Source organism: Crocuta crocuta, unplaced genomic scaffold (genome assembly GCF_008692635.1).
Source record: "Crocuta crocuta isolate KB4526 unplaced genomic scaffold, BGI_CrCroc_1.0 scaffold54, whole genome shotgun sequence".
Classification (NCBI taxonomy): domain Eukaryota; kingdom Metazoa; phylum Chordata; class Mammalia; order Carnivora; family Hyaenidae; genus Crocuta; species Crocuta crocuta.
In genome coordinates this window covers 1,049,758-1,069,539 of record NW_027530356.1, presented here as the reverse complement: position 1 = coordinate 1,069,539, position 19,782 = coordinate 1,049,758, and the positions used below count along the sequence as shown (strand labels likewise).

General features: G+C 35.8%; 1 long non-coding RNA gene across 1 annotated transcript in view; it reads right to left on the bottom strand.

Annotated features, from left to right (window-relative positions):
- LOC144233056 (uncharacterized) overlaps nucleotides 1-19,782 on the bottom strand; it is a 389,651-nt gene that overhangs the window by 155,043 nt on the left and 214,826 nt on the right. Inside the window, exons 3-4 of the long non-coding RNA XR_013335579.1 lie at nucleotides 3,731-3,819; nucleotides 1,333-1,407 (exon numbers count right to left, since the gene is read on the bottom strand). This is a non-coding gene — a long non-coding RNA (uncharacterized LOC144233056). The remainder of the gene's footprint in view (nucleotides 1-1,332; nucleotides 1,408-3,730; nucleotides 3,820-19,782) is intronic.

The following is a 19,782-nucleotide window of genomic DNA, read 5'->3' as shown; positions in this document are numbered from 1 at the left end:
GATGTTAACTAGACATGTTTTGCTGATTATTTCACAATATATACATATATCAAATCATTATGTTGTATACCTTAAACTAATAGATTATATTTCAATTTTGTCTCAATGAAAAAAGTAAATAAATCTCTTTCTCACTCACTGTTTGAAGCAACTCCAGAGAACCCAAAGGTTCCTAGTCTTCTTCATCTAGAATTGAGAAATGGCTAAGCTAGGATGCTGCCAATTGAGATTTTAGTTTGAAATGTCTGCTCTCCATTGACCAGAGGACTGCTGTAGGTAGAATTCTACCATGTCCCTCAAGATTATTGCTCCACTGAGTACACAGTTTGAATAATCCCCCAAACTATGAATATGATGAAATATCACTCCTGTGGCTAGGTTATGTTATATGACACAATTGACTTTACAAAAGAAAGAATATCCTCAGTGGGCTCGACACCTTGATTTTAGCCTTGTGACTCCTAAGCACTGAACCAGCCACATGGTGCTCAGACTTCTGACCTATTGAACTATGAGCTAATAAATAGGTGTTTGATATAAGCCAGTAGGTCTGTTGTAGTTTATTATTTGTCAGTAGAAAACTACTACAAAGATCTTTGATAAATTTCATAATCATTCTGTTTTCTCGCTAGTAGAATGAAAGTAATACTTTGTGCATTTGTCTTGAGGATTGAATAAAATAATTAAAATAAAGCACTTAAGCTGAGTTTTAATGAGTGTCAGTTGCTACCTCACTGTGTTGTTTTGAGGATTCAGTGAAGTAATATCCAGAAAGTTTTTGGTATAATGCCTGGTTCTTAGTAATCTCCTAACAATATTATCAATTTATCATTGTTAGAGATCAAAAAAAAAAAAGAACAACTTGGCATGGACTGTACTTTGACCTCTTAGTGTTTCCTACCTTTTTTATTCCTTTGAAATCTTTTACTTTCGACTGAAAGTTAATAGCCAGTATATCATGACCTTAAAGTGAGCCTGATTCATTCTCTAGCCACTGAATAATGGATTACTAACATCCAACACTTGGGTTTTTCCCTTCCAAGAAAAGTTTAGTTCTGAAACAAGATTTTACATTATGTATTTTGAGTGGGGCACCTCCATCTGCACTCAGGGTATTCATTTTACATAAAAAATAACTAGAACCATATATTGAAGTAAAAAACCCACCTTAGTTTCTAATTTTATTACAGAGAAAGGAAGGGTAGCACTATTTTATTTTAAACCCGTCATGTAACTTAAGAACGTTCCACTTAAAGAGTATGCTTGATATCAATGATCAAATAGCATATGAAAAGATACAGAGTGAAGTATAAATCAAAGAACCATTCTTACCTATTTATTTGTACTTAATTCAGGTAAATCAGGGCTTGGGTTGTCATTTCTAAGAATTCAAATGTAGCAGCTTACCTGAAGGGGAAACACGGCTAAATGAATTTGGGTTTCTGGAGTTAAACGATTACATTAAGACTCATGATTGAGTTCACACTGTCTCTGAAATGCAAGCACACATTTCAATGTCACTGTCTGCCACCTAACAATAACAGAAAACATCTGTATAATGGCCTATAACATTACACGGTGCATTACAATTAGAAATGTGCTGAAGTGGTGGTTTGGGGGCTTATTTATGGTCCATGAAACAAAAGATTCTATGAGCATCTCATGAAAACTTAATAGTTCAAGGAAATAAAATAAATATTTGAGTGCAACAATTACATTTTAAGCGATATTATCACTAGAGAAACTTAGAACAGCCAAAAAGTTGAAATATTATTGTTAAAAGAAACCCATTACTAGTTGGCTGGAAATCTTTATTATTTCAGAGGCAAAGAATGACAGAGAATTATGAAAAAACATCTCGTGATTTCTAGGTTAATATAATTTCTATCAATGAGTAAAATTTCTCTTAATTGCTCATAAAATCAAGTCTTTAAAAGAGTTATGGTGAAAGCAAGATGATTTTAAAACCTTGATTTGTTTTTAAAAGAAGAGAAGATTTTTTTTCCATGTTGCTTTAAAAACTGGTAAGTTTGAGTAGCAACATTCATAAACTGTTTCGACTAGGAGTCCAAGATACCCCACAGAAAAATCTTCATGTGGGAGAGCAAATAGGTGCATGAACTACATGTACTTCATTTCCAGATTATAGATAAATGTATACATATTTAAATTTATTTACTTTGCATGCAGGGTCTCATACTCATGAAAGATAAGTTAATCATATGTACCTATTGTGAGAAATTTTATGGTGTCTAATCATATACTCAAGATTTCTCAAAGTTTTGCCTGCTGAGGGAAAAAATCTGTCATAGGAGACAAAAAGGTTTCACTGGACTTTCAAAAAAATTTAAAAAACAAAAGAACAGAAATGGTCAATGACTTTAAATGATGTGCCACTTATTTTTCTTACAGAGAAGTCCAAAATATTTTATCGTACTTGAGAACTTTGCCATGGACTTCTATATTATTGTATTCACAGAAATCCATTCTATTTAATGCCCTAAAAATTCTATTGGTAAAGTTGTGCTGTATTTCTTTTATTTCACTGAAAAATCAAAATTAAATGGAATATTCTTTTTGATATTAAAAGAAACAATTCCTTATTAATGTGTAATTAATTACTTTAATATAGATTAATATAATCTTAAAATACATATTTATAAACAGCGATTGTGTTGAAATTCAAGTTAAACAGCTTTGTATTTGTTGTTGTTCAAAACATATTTACATAGGAGACTTATATTGTATTTTACTGACTGCTGGTTGGTTTTCAGAATGGTTTTAAATTTCCTCCAAACTAATCTAAAAGACACAGGAATTTTGATAGTTCCTTGATTAAACATGCATCATTTTGTAGTGATTTTCCACATTATTATTCAAAATAGCTATGGAAGAACATAAAGCTGTCATTCAACAGACAATAGAAAGGGGTCAATTCCATAGTACTATCTGCTGGTGGAGTATAGTGTCCATTTGCCTGCAATATGCTCTTACAGGATATGTAGACATCGTGTTATTAGAGTTTTAATTTCAAGAGAAAGCAAGACTACAGAAAAGTGTCTGGATTTGGATATAACAACTCAAGAAAAAAGAATTTATTTTACAAAGTATTTTAAAGGGATATTGCTGGACAAATAGATTTGATTCCTGGTATTCTTACATTTCTTCTTTTGGATTTGGTTTCCTATCAAAAGGTAATATTTTATATCAGTGAGACTTCCAAATGGATCACATGGGGCAGAACCAACTTTTTGACTTGGAGAAAAAAAGTGAGAAAAGGATGGAAAAGATGGGGAAAAGAAAGAGAGAGGAAGGAAAGGAAAAAATGGAAGGGAGAGGGAAATTGGAATTATCTAATTACTTCAAGATTACTTAAATAAGCCTATAGGAAACCTATGTTTTAAATATCTCATGATACCATTAAGCTACAACTTACTGATATCTGTAAAGAAAAAATATATGTGTGGGAATATATGTTAAGGTATGGGAAACCACTCAATCATTGTCCTGTATCATGTGTGAGGCAGTGGCTTAGGCTAGGTCATCTAGGTACTGCATGCATATAGTTCAAGTTTAAGAAAAATGTGCTTTACTCTTGAATACTAGTGGACTGGTGGTAAAAAGTTGCTGTTTTATAGTAATGAGTTTGAGTCAAACTTTTGGTAAGTGCTCCAAGGACCAATGACTTTGTAATCACTTCATTCATATACTTAAAATATTCAGTACTTACACTTTCAGTACGAATTTCCTGTAGAAAATGCTGACATCTTTCCGCCAATTCAGCGAAGTGCTTCATCCTTTATTTTGTTAAGTACATAACTGAAAAATAAAGGTGGATCTGCATAATTTAGATGATAAAATTAAAGACTCTGACTTGACAGAATGTAAAGCATTAAGTAAATAAGATCACTCTATTTAAAACTCATCCCATTTTTTCTGCTTATATTACTGATTTCTAGTATCCTGCTATATATTTTTAATATAACAAAACAAATGATTTTTTTCAATCTATGCTTTACTGTCTTTTTAACTAGAATGGATATCCTTGATGTTTTTATTTGTGCAATGATGAGTTTCATGTGGACAGACTGAACAACTGCATGGCTACCAGAATCAGAGTGTGGTGAAGAGAGTGGTATGCCACACCATTTTAGTATTGTTCTTTATGAGATTTATTTCCCTCAGGTATACTGCATAATGCACAGTTATTCTCCAACATTTTATTTTTCAATGTCCCAACACATTCGCTATAATATAGCAGTTCTTCAACAAATATTTAGTGAGTGAGTAAATAAACAAAACACCAAAGTGAGACTGTCAAAAGGCAACACAGAAAACACAGGATTGAGAAGAGGAGTAACACTACCATGATGGTAATATACATTTCTCCTGACTTCTTTCCAACTCATAAAAAGATTAACAACTATTCAAGGACAAGAAACCACTCAGAGAATCCTAGGACACAGCATCACCTGTGGATTAAGCACCCATTACCCAAGACCAAGAGACCTAGACAGACTGCTTTAGAAGAGTAGGTGAAATAGCTACACATTGATCAAATTGTCTCTCCCCTCAGTCAGCACAGCAACACGAAGAATGTCCTAAGACATTCAGATCCCCCTAAGACTTCAGGGCTTTTTTTTTTTTCAGTGGGGGAAAAAAAAAAGAGAAACTGGGGGGGGAACAATCAGCCTCTCCCCTAAAACTGGGGATCATTTTCTGGGAGCCCTTACTCTAACCTCGTACCATAAACTTGTAGGGAAGTCTGTGGGGGTCAACCACTGGGAATCTGTGATGGAAAAGTGGGGAATGTGGTATAGAAATGAGCACATGGATCTTGACAGAACAAGTTTATACTTGCAGTGCTCAAGGTGTAATCCCAACCAGCAGTTTGCCCATCTCCAGAGCCAAGTCGAATCACAAAACTACAGGTAAATATTACACCATCAGGGTCCAAGATGGTGACAGAGGAAAAACTTACATCCTCCACAGACACACCAAATCTATACCTATTTTATAGAGCAATTCCTTTCTTGAAGAAGAACTGAGGACTGACTGAACAGCTTCTGCACAACAAAAGATAAAACACATAGAGAATGCAACAGAGACAGAGGTATGGGAACAAAGGAAACCCCCAGCCCTGAAATTGCAAACTGCAGCGGAGAGTGATAGTGCTGAAGTGCCATGAGCGGATTTGTCTACCCTAGAGCATTGGGAGGGGGGGGTGGGGGGGGAAGCTATGGTTTGAAGCACAACTAGAATATAAAAAATCCATCCCCGGGACTCAGCCAAATGGCAGGAACATTGCTAGAACTCTCTCCAGTTCGAAGGGTCTGTTAAGCACCATGGTTTACATCCCCCTGCCCACCGTGATAGCATGGACAACAAGGTCTGCGTTCTATAGCTGGCCTACCACCTCAGTGAGCCCCAGGAACCTGGTCCATACTAGCCTCAGATGCCCTGGGGCACAGACAAAAACTACAGTTTGAAAGAACAACTAGAATATCAAGGAACTAGCCCTAGAACCCTGCAATACATCAAAAGAGTAGATGCAACTCTTTCTGGTTCGTAGGGGCTGGTGAGCACCATGGTTTACAATCCCTCTCCACCATGATAGCATGGATGGGAGCAGGTCCTGGGCGGCCTACCCACTCTACTGACTCTGTAAGTTTGGGGCCTGTAGCCAACACCAGCCTCACTACACCAAGATGGCCCCAGTACAGCACACACTAGCACATCCCTGATCATTGGTTACTATAGCTCCAGCCACCTTGCCAAGGTGACCCAGGCACAAAATACCCCATAATACATAGGTCTGTACCACTGTGGTTCTAGACAGCTTGTCAGGGCACCCCTAGCTCAGAGCGCTCTATGACCTCATTCATATCCATTTTGGCTCCAGTTGCCCTGACAGGATACACTCTGTCCAGAGTGCCCTGGGAATCCTTGGCATGTGTCTGCTTTGGTTCAAGCCACCCTACCAGGGCACCCCATGTGTGGAGTAACCTAGAACCTCTGGCTTGCATCCCACCTTGTCTCCAGATACCTCACCAGGATGCCTCTTATGCTGAAATACCCTGGCTTGTACCCAAATCAGCTGTTAGCTCTTCTCCCAGGGCACACTCTGAGCATATGGCCCTGGGAGCAGCCCAGCCAGTGGCCACTTAAGCTTTAGCTATCCTTCCAGAGTGCCTCCTAAATGGAGGGCCCTGGGACCCCCAAGTACATGCCCTACCTTGGGTCCAGATACCCCTGCAAAGGTACCCTTTGCATAGAGAGCTCCAGGACTGCTGCAGACCACAACAACTTCACGTACAGCAGTCTCACCAGGGCAAAACCAGCACAGAGTTCTCTGGGACCTACAGCCCATTCCCGTTCCAGTAGCAGTAAGCCAAAGTCATCTGGCACACAGCCCACACAGGGGATAAACATACATAAGACAAACCCTTCCAATTTAAGAGTAGCAGCTGTTCCACCTAACTCACAGAAACAAATACAGAAAATCAATCAAAATGAGGAGATGGAGGAATATGCTACAAATGAAAGAATAAGACAAAAGTTCAGAAAAAGAACTAGAGGAAATGGAGATAAGCAATATGCCTGTTAAAGAGTTTAAAGTATTGACCGTAGGAGTGACTGGGTGTCTCAGTCAGTTAGGAGTCCAACTTCAGCTCAGATCATGACCTCATGGCTTGTGAGTTCGAGCTCCATATTGGGCTCTGTCCTGACAGCTCAGAGCCTGGAGCTTACTTTAGATTCTGTGTCTCACGTTCTCTGCCCCTTCCCCACCGTATTCTGTTTGTCTCTCTCCCCTTCAAAAATAAATAAACATTAATTTTTTAAAAAATAAAGTATTGATCATAAAGATGCTCACCAAACTGGAGAGAAGAGTCGACAAACTAGTGAGAACTTCAAAAAAGAGATAGAAAACATAAAAAATAACCAGTCAGAATTGAATACAATAACTGGAATGAAAAATATACTAGAGAATCAAATGTATCCAGAAGAATGGATTGACAATCTGAAACTTCAGGTAATGGAAAGCACCCATGCTTGAGAGCAAAAAGAAAAAGGAATATTAAAAGTCAGGATAGGTTAACAAATCTTTTAGACAAGATCAAGCGAACAAAAGTTTGCAATATAGGGGCGTCAAAATGAGAAGAGAGAGACAAAATGGCAGAAAAATTATATGAAGAAATAAAAGTTGAAACCCTCCTAATGTGGGGAAGGAAATAGACATTCATATTCAGGAAACAAAGTTCCCAACAAGATGGAGCCAGGGAGGTCCACATCACTGCAAATAATCATAAACTGTCACAGATTAAAGATAAAGAAATAATTTTAAAAGCAGCAAGAGACAATGAAAAGTTTACATATAACAGGAACCCCATAATACTATCAGATCTTTTAGCAGAAATTTTGCAGGACACAAGGGAGTAGCAGGACATATTAAAAGTGCTGAAAAGGAAAACAAAAACAAAAAACTACAACCAAGAATACTTTTTCCAGAAATTTTATCACTCAGAATTGAAGGAGAGAGAAAACGTTTTCTAGGACAAACAAGAGTAAAGGAGTTCATCATCACTAAGCTGGTCTTATAAGAAATGATGAAGGGACATCTTTAAGTAAAAAAGAAAAGACCATAATTAGAAACAAGAATATTATGAATAAAAGATGTAGAATAGGAAAACATATACCTAAAATATGGAGAGGAAGTGAAAAGAAACTCCTATTTACAATGTGTTTAAACTTAACTGATCATCCACTTAATATAGCCTGCTATAGGGGCGCCTGGGTGGCTCAGTTATTTAAGTGTCTGACTTCAGCTCAGGTCATGATCTCACATTCAGTGAGTTTGAGCCTTGCATTGGGTTCTATGCTGACAGCTCAAAGCCTGGAGCCTGCTTCAGATTCTGTGTCTCCCTCTCTCTCTGTTCTTGCTCCGCTCATGTTCTGTTTCTCTCAAAAATGAATAAATGTTAAAAACAATTTTTTTTTAAATATAGATTGCTAAATTCTTAGGATGCTATATATGCACCTCATGGTAACCACAAACATGAAACCTATAACAGACACATTAAAATATAAAGAGCAAGAAAGCCAAATAAAAGAGAATCATTAATAAAAAGGAAAGTGAGCAAGAAAAGAAAGCAACAGAGAAGAGATTTTTATTTATTTTTGCTTTCTAAATATTTATTTATATACTTTGAGAGAGAGAGAGAAAGAATGAGCAGAGGAGGAGCAGAGAGAAAGAGAATCCCAAACAGGCTCCACACTGTCAGCACAGAACCCAATTCGGGGCTTGATCTCATAAACTGTTAGATTATGACCTAAGCTGAGACCAAGAGTCAGCTGCTTAACCCACGGATCCACCCAGGTATCTCCAGAGAAGAATTTTTTTTTTTTTAAATAACCAGAAAACAACAAAATGGCAATAAGTCTATATTGGCAATCATTACTCTACATGCAAATGTCCTAAATGTTCCAATCAAAAGTAAGACAGTGGTAGGACAGGTAAAACACAAGAGCTATCCATATGCTGCCTACAAGAGATTCATGTCAAACCTAAACACACATACATACTGAAAGGATGGAAAATGATATTCCATGCAAATAGACTTGAAAACAAAAAATCAGGGAAGTAGTATACATATATGACAAAATAGACTTTAATAAAAGACAAAGAAAGGTATTATATAATGATAAGAGGATCAAATCAACAAGAAAGTATCACTACTATAAACATCTATGCATTAAGCCAATATTAACAGACAAAAAGGGAATTATTGACAGTAGTCCAATAATAGTATGGGACATTAACACCCCATTTGTATCAATGGGTAGATCATCCAGGAAGAAAATCAGTAAGATCAGTAAAGTAACAATGTCTTTGAATGATACATTAGATCAGATGGACTTAATAGATTATATATATATATAATATATGTATATTATATATATATATATATATTCTAGCCAAAAACCAAAAACAAACAACAAACAACAAACAACACCACCAATAGAATACACATTTTTTGCAAGTGCACATGGAACATTCTCTAAGATAGCTTATATGTTAGGTCACAAAAAAAATTCTCAATAATTTTAAGAAGACTGAATCATACAATGCATCCTTTCTGACTACAACCATATGAAACTATAAAGCAATAAGAAAAAAAAAACAGTAAAAAGCCTCACAAATACATGAAGGCTAAACAACATGCTACTAACCAACAAACAGGACAATGAAGAAATCAAAGTTAATAAAAAAACACATGTAGGAAGTGAAAATAAAACAGACTATCTAAAAGCTTTGGGATGCAGCAAAAACATTTCTATGAGGGAAATTTATAGCAATCTAGGGCTAGCTACCTCAAGAAACAAGAAAAACCTCAAATACAATTTGACCTTATAGCTAAAGGAACTAGAAAAAGAAAAAACAAATAAAGCTCAAGGTTAGTAGAATAAAGGAAACAAAGATCAGAGCAGAAATGAAGGAGAGGTGGTTTTTTGTTTTACTTTTGTTTTTAAGGAACAGCATGATGAAATCAACTGCTGGTTCTTTGAACAGATTAAATTGATAAACTTTTAGCCTGACTCATCAAAAAAAGAGGACCCAAATAAATGAAATGAGGAACAAAACAAAGTAGCAACACCAAAGAAATACAAAGAATTATAAGAAGCTACTATGAAAAATTATATGCCAACAAATTTGACAACCTAGAATAAATGGATAAATTTCTAGAAGCATACAATCTTCTATACCTGATTAGGACCAAATAAAAAAATAGCAGACAAATTACAAGTAATGAAACTGAATTAGTAATAAAATTTTTAAAATTCCCAAAAAACAAAAGTCAAGGAAAAGGTGAGTTAGGGGGTAAATTTTATCAAACATTTAAAGAAGAGTTAATGACTACTCTCCTTAAACTATTCCAAAAATAGAAGGAAAGGAAAGCTCCCAAACTGATTTTACATGGTCAGCATTACCCCAATACCAAAATCAGACAACAGCACTACAAAAAAAGAAAACTATAGGCCAATAAACCTGATGAACATAAGCATAGAAATTCTCAACAAAATATTAGCAAACTGCATTCAACAATGCATGAGAAGAATCATTCACACAATCAAGAGTGATATAACCCAAGGATGCAAGGATGGTTCAATATTAGCAAATAAATTAACATAATATATGACATTAACAAGATGAAGGATAAAAATCATATGATCATTTCCATAGATGCAGAAAAAAGCATTGGACAAAATTAAACATCAATTCATGATAAAACTCTAAGCAAAGTAGGTTGATATGGACATATCTCAACATAATACAGGTCATATATGGAAAACCTATATAGCTAACATCATATCCAATGGTGAAAACGGAGAGGTTTTCTTCTAAGATCAAGAGCAAGACAAGAATGTCCACTCTTACCACTTTTATTCAACATAGTACTGGAAATCCTAGACATAGCAATCAGATAAGAAATAAAATGCATTCTTATCAATAAAGAATAAATTTAACTGTCACTCTTTGCAAATGACTTGACTCTATACAGAGAAAACCCCAAAGGCTCCAAAAAAAAACAAACAAAAAAAACCTTCTTTTAGAAGTACGAAGTAGATTAAGTTTTATGGACTCTGGGTCTAGAGTTCTTTCTTGTCTAGCAAGAAAGTGGGATGCAGGATTAAAATCCAAGAGATGGCTAATGTCCAGGAGATGACAAGAACTCCCAAAAAGAGTCCTTGCTCCTTATTTATTAAGTAGAGAAGGCTTACCAATATGATGGATGTGCACAAAGAGACAATGAATCTGTGAACATTAACTCATGGGCATGAGGGGGGAAAAGGGGTTTTGAAGATATACGGTGCTAGAGTTTTAGGTCACTATAAAACAAAATCCTGGCTCCAGGTAGAAGGTTGCTAATGGCAGACATAAGGCACCATGTCTATTTATCTTAGCTAGTCTAAGGGATAAGAAAGATAAAGCATGCAACCTCAGGATAAACATGGCACCTTTCTTTTGCTAATTAGCTCCACTCTGGGCAACTTCACCCCACAGTAGTCTAGAGCCCTATTTACCTGTTTATCTAATTTGGTTCTTCCTTGCTGTGAAAGCAGCTTTCTTCGATAGTACTAAATTGGGGGGCATACCCGCCCTAAATACCTAATCTTATTTACCTCATATACCTTTATATTGGGGCCTTTGCTTGGCCCTCTCTATACCTATTTACCTGATCTTGTTTACACAAGCTTGGGTGTGAACATTTTATGGCTTTCTTATTCTTCATGCCTTGTTAACCCATCAGTGCAAGCCCAGGGAATTCCTAAGCTTATTCCCCACAATTAAGTATGGTTGTAAGATACAAAATTAATATACAGAAATCATTTGGATTTCTATACACTAATAACAAGTGACAGAAAGAAAACTTAAATTAAAAATTACATTTACAGGGGCGCCTGGATGGCTCAGTCTGTTAAGCGGCCCATTTGGGCTCAGGTCATGATCTCACGGTTCAGGAGTTTGAGCCTTGGGGTAGGGCTCTGTGCTGACAGCTCAGAGCCTGGAGCCTGCTTCAGATCTGTGTCTACAATAGAACAATTGAATAATTCAATAGAGATTTTTAACTGCATACTTGAGCACACAGAAGAAGGAATCAGCAACCTGGAGGATAGGACATGGAAATTACCCAGTCAGAGGAGTCAGAAGTAAAAAGAATAAAAAAGAGTGAAGAAAGTCTATGGGAAATATAGGACATAATAAAAAAAATATTCACATTAGGGGAATTCCAAAAGGTGCAGTGAAAGAAAAAGGGTTAGAAAGTATATTTAAAGCAGTAATGGCTGAAAACTTCTTGAACCTGGGGATTGGGGGGAAGGACATTCAGATCCTTGAGGCCCAAAAGACCCCAAGTAAGTTGAACCTGAATAGGTCTACATAAGATACATTATAATGAAATTGCCAAAACACAAAGAAAGACTTTTAAAGAGCAGCAAGAGAAATTACATAAAAGGGAAATCCGTAAGACTATATGCAGGTTTCTAACAAAAACTTTTCAGGCCAGGAGAGAATGGGATGATATATCAAAATATTGATTACTGGATCCTAATCACTAGACCACCAGGGAGTGTCAAAATATTGAAAGGAAACCACTCTCAAGAAAGAATTCTATATCCAGTGAAGCTGTCCTTCATAAGTAAAGGAGGGATAAGGATTTCCCAAAGAAACAAAGGCTGGGGGAGTTCATTCCCACCAGAACTGCTTTATGAGAAATACTCAAAAGTATTATTTGAGTGGAGATAAGAGATGCTAATTAACATCATAAAAACATGAGGTAGCATAAGTCTCACTGGTAATGTAATCACATTTAGTCACAAATTCTGCAGTTAGGATAACAGTGGTACATAATTCATTTACCAATAGTTTAAAAGTTAAACAAATGTGGCAAAAATAACCATAAGTCAAAATAATCTGTTGGTAGTGACAATATTATAACACATAAATTCTAACATCAATAGCCTAAAATGTGATGGGGAGAAGAAGTAAAAGTGTAAAGTTTATAAATTCTATTGAAGTTTTCAGTTTAAGATAGAGTATTATCAGTTTAAGATATTGTATATAAGTCTCATGGCACTCACTTGTGAAAATTGTGGGATAATTACATAAAAGAACATGATAAAGAAATCACAAATATTGGTTACAAAAGACATCAAAACACAAAAAATGATAGCAGGATAAAAGACAAGGAACAAGAGATCAACAAAACAAACAGAAAACAATGAACAAAATGGCAATAGGAATTTCTTATATATCAAAAATTACTTTAAAATTTCCAGCTAACAGTCATAGGTTGGCTAAATAGATAAGGAAAAAAAGATTCAATAATATTCTGTCCAGAAGATATTCACTTTAGTCTTAAAGACCTACAAAGAGAGTGAAGGGATGGAAAAGACATTTCAAGCAAATAGTAATAAACAAAACATAAGCAGGGGTAGCTATGACAAAATAGGCTTTAAACTGAAATAGGAACAAAAGAGACAAGTAAAAGAAATTTATATACATTTATTTGATAATCCTTCTGAGTTCATAGTATCTCTTGGTGTATGCAGCGCATCTACAGAGTCTGCAATTAAATGGTATAGAAATTATATGTCAAGATAATTTATATTTTATTATTTCCTACTTTAAGCTCTATTGTTTATGGATTGCATATTCACATAGTACAAAAATAAAAATTCAAGTGTTTTCCATGATTGCCATTCCACAATGGCATACAATGGAACTCTTCCTTCTGTCCCTTTCTCCTAGTCATTGGATTCCCCCCCAATATTCGCAGTCATTTTAGATAGATGATAGCCTACAGTACACATTCTATAAATTGCTTGATTCATGTAACAATATATAATGGGAATATTCTGAGAGGAAAGAAATTTTAGTTAAGGGAAGTGCTTTAGTCAGAATAGGATAGGCTACTTAGCAACAAAGATGTAATTTCTCATTCAAGAACAGTCCAGAATGGGTGATGTTGGTGAATTCATCACTCTATGCCCCAGAGCCTGGCAGTAACAGTGCCATCTTTTATATATGACCTCCAAGAGCATCCTCATCATTTCCATTTTAGAGGGTAGAGAAAAAAGAATGAAAAACAAGGGTCAGGGTTTTTCTCAGTTAAAACAGAGCTTGCTCATATTCTTCCCATTTGCTATTGATAAAACTTAGTCACTAGGCCAGAGTCAGCAGAAAGAGGTTGAGAAAAGCTGTCCTTAGCTGAGCAATCATGTCCCAGTTGCAACTCTACTACTATGTTAGGAGGGAAGGATGGATTTTGGTGTACAGCTGGCAAAATACATAACCTATCTATGTTTTTTAAAATACATGAATGAAGAAATTCCATGCATCATTGCAGAAATACTTAAATTATTTTTATGATACCTTAGATACTTTTTAGATGAGGTTAAATGGGGTTTAATCTGACAAGTTTTGACAAGTGTACACAGTCACCTAATTCCCACCATGATTGTAATACTGAACATTTCTGCCAACTCCAAAAGTTCCAATGTGTCATTTTGCAGCCAGTCTCCTTCCTTGACCCACCCCCAGCCACTGAAAACCAGTCATATACTTTCTGTCACTATAGTCTAGGATTTTTAAAAGAGTTTTATAGGAATGGAATTCTTTGGTATCTTGTTTCTTGTCTGGCTTATTTCATTTAGAGAGATGCTTTTGAGATTTATCCATGTTTTAGAGTGTCTCACCAGTTTGTTCCTTTTAACGGCTGGGTAAGATTTTAGAATATGCATGTACTACTGTTTATCCATTTACCAGTTGATGGGCTCTAAGTTGTTCCTGTATTTATTATTATTGTGATAAAAGATTTAACATGAAATCTAGCCCCTAAACACAATATGGTATTTTTTAAAGTGTACAATATGGTATTGTTATAGATTGTAGATAGCAGATTTATGGACCTTGTTCATCTTGCATAACTAAAACTTTATACCCGTTGAACAGCAACTCCCTATCTCCCTCTCCCCCAAGCTTCTGGCAAAGACCATTCTACTCTCAACTTCTAGGATTTGACTATTTTAGATTCCTCATAAGTGGAAACATGCCATGTTTTTTCTCTTGTGACTGGCTGATTTAACTTGGCCTGCTGTTTTCAAGGTTCATTCATGCTTTTGCAAGCAGCAGAATGTTAAAATCTTTTGAGATTATAAACAAAGCTGCTAGAAAAATCTGAATATGTCTTTGTGATCTAGGTTTTTATTTCTCTTGAATAAATATCTAAGATGGTGATTACTTGGTCACATGGCATATTGTAGGTTTACTTTAGAAACTTCCAAGCTATTTTTAAAGTGGCTCTTGTGTTTTTCAGTCTCATCTATGAGAATTTCAGTCTCTCCATAACCTTGTCAAAACTTATTTTTGCTCATCTTTTTAATTCAGCAATTTCACTGTATGTGTAATGACATCACAGATTTTTTTTATTTGCATTTCCTTAATTACTAATGATGTTCACCATCTTTTCATGTGCTTATTTGCCAATTATATATATTCCTTGATTAGTGAATATTCTTACGCCCTCATTTAGTTTTTAGAAGTTAAATTTTATGTGTAAAAATACACAAGGAGTGCCAAGTATTAATAAAATCTTAAAATTTAGTATTAACAACAGAATCCCATATAAATGTACAAATGAATCCTGGCTACATTTTGAACTTTCTCATTATAAGACATAAGGTAATGCTTACTTTGTAATGACCAAGTAGAAAATGCCCACTAAGAGGCAAATTATAGCAATAAATGCTTAAGTTAAGAAAAAAGAAAGATTTCTTATTAAACAACCTACATTTATACCTCAATGAACTAGAAAAAGAAAAAAAACACTGAATGTAGTGGAAGAAAGGAAATATCAGAGCAGAAATAAATAAAATGGAAAATAAAAGACAGAAGACTAATTGAATTGAGAACAAATTTTTTTGAAAACAAAAATACAAACCCTTAGCCACACTTACAAAGAAAAAAAGAGAACTAAAAATAAATAGAATCGGAAATCAAAGAGGAGACACTACAAATGATATCACAGAAATACAGAAGAACGTAAGACAACAATGAACAATTAAGTGCCAGCAAACTGGATAACCTAGAAGAAATGGATAAATTCCTAGAAATATACAACCTGTCAACCCTGAATCATAAAGTAATAGAAAATCTAAAAGGCCAGTTACTAGTATGGAGATTAAAACAATAATCCGAAACATCTCAACAAAGAACAGTCCAGAAACAGATGGTTTCACTGATAAATTATATCAAACGCTTAAAGAAGAATTAATACCAATCCTTCTCAACTCTTCCAATAAAACAGAAAAGAAGAGGAAGGAACAGATCTAAACTCATTTTACAAGGCCAGCATTATCCAATTATCCAAATATTAAAACCAGACAAGGACACTAAATGAAAAGAAAATTATAGGCCCAAATCCCTGATGTTGTAATATCCACAATAAAACATTAGCAAACCAAATTCAACAATACATTCAAAGGATCATACACCTTGATCAAGTGGGATTCATTCCAGAGATGCAAGGATGGTTCAACATCTGCAAATCAATCAAAATGATATACCACAGTAACAAAATGAAGGATAAACTTCATATGACCATCTCAGTAGACCCAATAAAGCATTTGAGAAAATTCAACATTCATTCAAGATAAAAACTCTAAACAAGCTAAGCATAGAAGAAATATAATAAAGACTATATAAGAGAAGACCACAGCTAATTTCATATTCAAAGATGAAAACCTGAAAGTTTTTTTCTCAAAGCTCAGGAATAAGACAAAGATGTCCACTCTCACCACTTTTATTCAGCATGGTACTGGAAGTCTTAGCCAGAGCAATTAAGTAAGAAAAACAGATAAAGCATCCATATCAGACAGGAATAAATAAAATGGTCCCTATTTGCAGAACACAGTATTATACAGAGAAAGCCTTAAAGAATCGACCAAAAAGCAATTAGAGCAAGTGAATTCAGTAAAGTTGTAGGATACAAAAATCAATGTACAAAATCCGTTATATATCTAAACATTGATAAAAAAAATTAGAAAAGTAATCCCAGTTACACTGCATCAAAAAGAATAAAATACACAGGAATAACTTTAACCAAGGAAGTGAAAGACCTGTACCCTGAAAACTATGAAATTGATTAAAGAAACTGAAGAACACACAAATAAACAAATATTCCATGTTCATAGACTAGAAAAAATTAATATTGTTAACATGTCCATACTACCCAAAGTGACCTAAAGATTCAACACAGTTCTAATCATAATTTCAATGACATTTTTCACAGAAATAGAAAAAGCAATCCTAATTTGTATGGAACTACAAAATGCCCTGTATTGTCAAAGCAATCTTGAGCAAGAACAAAGTTAGAGTCATTACACATCCTGATTTCAAACTATATTACGAAGCTTTAGCAAGTAAAACAATACAGTATTGGCATAAAAATAGACGTATAGGTCAATGAAAGAGAATAGAGATTCAGAAACACACACACACACACACACACACACACACTGAGTCATTTAATTTATGAAAATAGATCCAAGAATATACAATGAGTAAAGGATAGTCTTTCCAATAAATGAGACTAGAAAACCTCTAAGAAAAAAAAATCAAACTAGTCTACTGTCTTACACCACATGCAAATGTCCATTCAAAATGGATTAAAGATTAAAGACTAGAACATAAGACCCTGAAACCATAAAACATACTAAGTATCCTTTTTGACATCAGTCTTGGCAATTTCATTTGGCACCAAAAAAGGAAAGGAAAAGAGCAAAAATCAGAAAATGGTGCTACATCAAACTAAAATGTTTTTGCACAGCAAAGGAAACCATCAACAAAATGTTCATGTACAGGCAACCAACAGAAGGGGAGAAAATTTTGCAAATCATGTATCTGATAAGGTATTAATATTTAATATATAAAGAGTTCATACAAATAGTAAAAATACAAGAAACAAACAAAAACAACACTGTGATTAGGGAAAAAAAAGAGCAAATCCAAACTATAATGAGATATCATCTTATACCTGGAAGAATGACCATCATCAAAAAGAAAGACAGGTTGGTAAAGATATGGAGAAGAGGAAACTCTTGCACCATTTGCATGAATGTAAATTGATGAGGCCAGCAAGTATGGAAAACAATATGAAATTTCCTCTGAAAATTAAAATGGAACTACCATATTACCCAGCAATCTCACTTCTGGATATATACCAAAGGAAATGAAACTAGTGTCTTGAAAAGGTAGCTACACTTCAATGATTTTTGCAGTATTGTTCACAATAGTCACAATATGGAGAAACCTAAGCATCCATGAACAAATGAAGAAAATAAAGAAGGTATGGTTTGTACATGTAATAGAATATTATTCAGCCATGAGAAAAAAAGAAATCCTATGGTTTGCAACGACTTGCATGACCTTGAGCACATTATACTAAGTGAAATGAACCTGACAAAGACAAATACTGCACCATATCACTTTTATGTGGGACCAAAAGGTAAAAAAAAAAAAAAAAAGTCAGATTCTCAGAGACAGAAAGGAAAGTGGTTGCAAAGGACTGGGGATGAGGAGAAATCTGGAGAGGTTGGTCAAGAGTACACATTTTTAGCTATGGTAAATCACGTCTGAGGAAGTAATGTAAAACATGGTGACTATAGTTGATAACATTGTAACATATAGTTGAAATTTGTTAAGTAGAACTTAAGTATTACCAAAAAAAATTTTTTTAAATGATAAATATATGGAGGAAATAAGATGATAGTTAACAGTAGGACGACACTGGGCTAGTCTCATTCCCTCAAACACAGCTAGATCAACATCAAATCGTTTTGAACACTTAGAAAAATCAATCCGAGTATTAAGAACAATCTGCATGAATTGAGGGAGAGAACATGGGAAATAAAAGGGTACTGAATGGGGATTTGGGAGAGAGAAAATCTGAAGTGCTACAAAGGGGTGGGAGCCCTTTTAGCAGGAGAAAGAGACCAGGAGAGAGAGTAGTGCACTGGGTTCACCCAAGAAAAGCACTCCCCCAAAACCATTGATTGGAGAATCACGAGGAACTGAATATCACAAATTTTTGCAAGCAATGGAGCTGAAATTCTGAGGTTTGGAAGCCTATACCATTTGCTGGAGTAGACTCAGACAGGCGGCAGTGCTCCGGGAGAGAAGGAGGGGAAGCCCTGGAGCAGACAGCAGACAGCAAGATGTGGGGATCTGCTGGGTGGCACTGAGAGAGAAAGTTCCCCTTCTCTCCTTCGCTGAGAACATTTGAAAATGGGCCTATTACCTCTCCAAGGTCAAAAGAACCAGCTGGTACCTTTGAGCAGCTATTCAATGGCTGGGGGTGGAGGCACATATAAAGGGAAAATAAAGTGGCCACAGCTTTTCCCTGTAATTCACAATAAACTCTAGACACCTGCGCGGCTATGGGACTGCTTTTCTGAGGCAGAATGGCTCCAGGTGCAACACTGTGATGCTGTCCTCAGGAAGCGGGGGAGTAGGCTCACACCTTGCTGCTCCTTTAGGATTTGGAATTTCGAATCCCAGACATGTGTGAGAGATAAAACACATGAGAGCATGTGGGTGGCCCAGGGTACAGAAGGGTTAAGGGCAGGGATCTGATGGAGGCCAAGGAGACAGGAGGTGGGGGTGGGATGGGGAGGGGTGCTGTTCACTTTTCTGTGAGGGCTACCTGAAGAGCAGCCGGTCCTAGCTCCCCTACCCAGGGACAAGAGGGCAGGTTGATGCCACCTTCCCCTCCCTGCCTACCAACAAGGTCGGATTTCACCGAGCAACACAGCCCCCAGTGGATGCTGGAGCTGCTTACATCAAACCACTTCCGCCTGCCCCCTGCAGGTGCATCTTCCCTAGGGCAAGTCTGACTGAGGAGCACAGGAGGCCTCTCCTCCAGAGGACAAACACAGGCCCTTCATGCACTAAGTCTAATGATCAGAGAGTGCTCCAAAGAGTCAGCTTCAGTTCTCTGAAAATAGGACCAGGCTCTTTTTTTTTTTTTTAATAAGGCTTACAGGTTTTTTTGTTTGTTTGTTTGTTTTTTGGTCCATTTGTTTGATTGTTAATTTCCAATTTCCTTTTCTCATTTTTTGGTACAGGCTTCTTTTTCTCTCTTTTCCTCGTCTTTGCTGCTTTCTTTTTCTCTGGAATCAGGTTTATAGTTTTTTGTTTGTCTCTGTGTTTGGGTTTGTTGT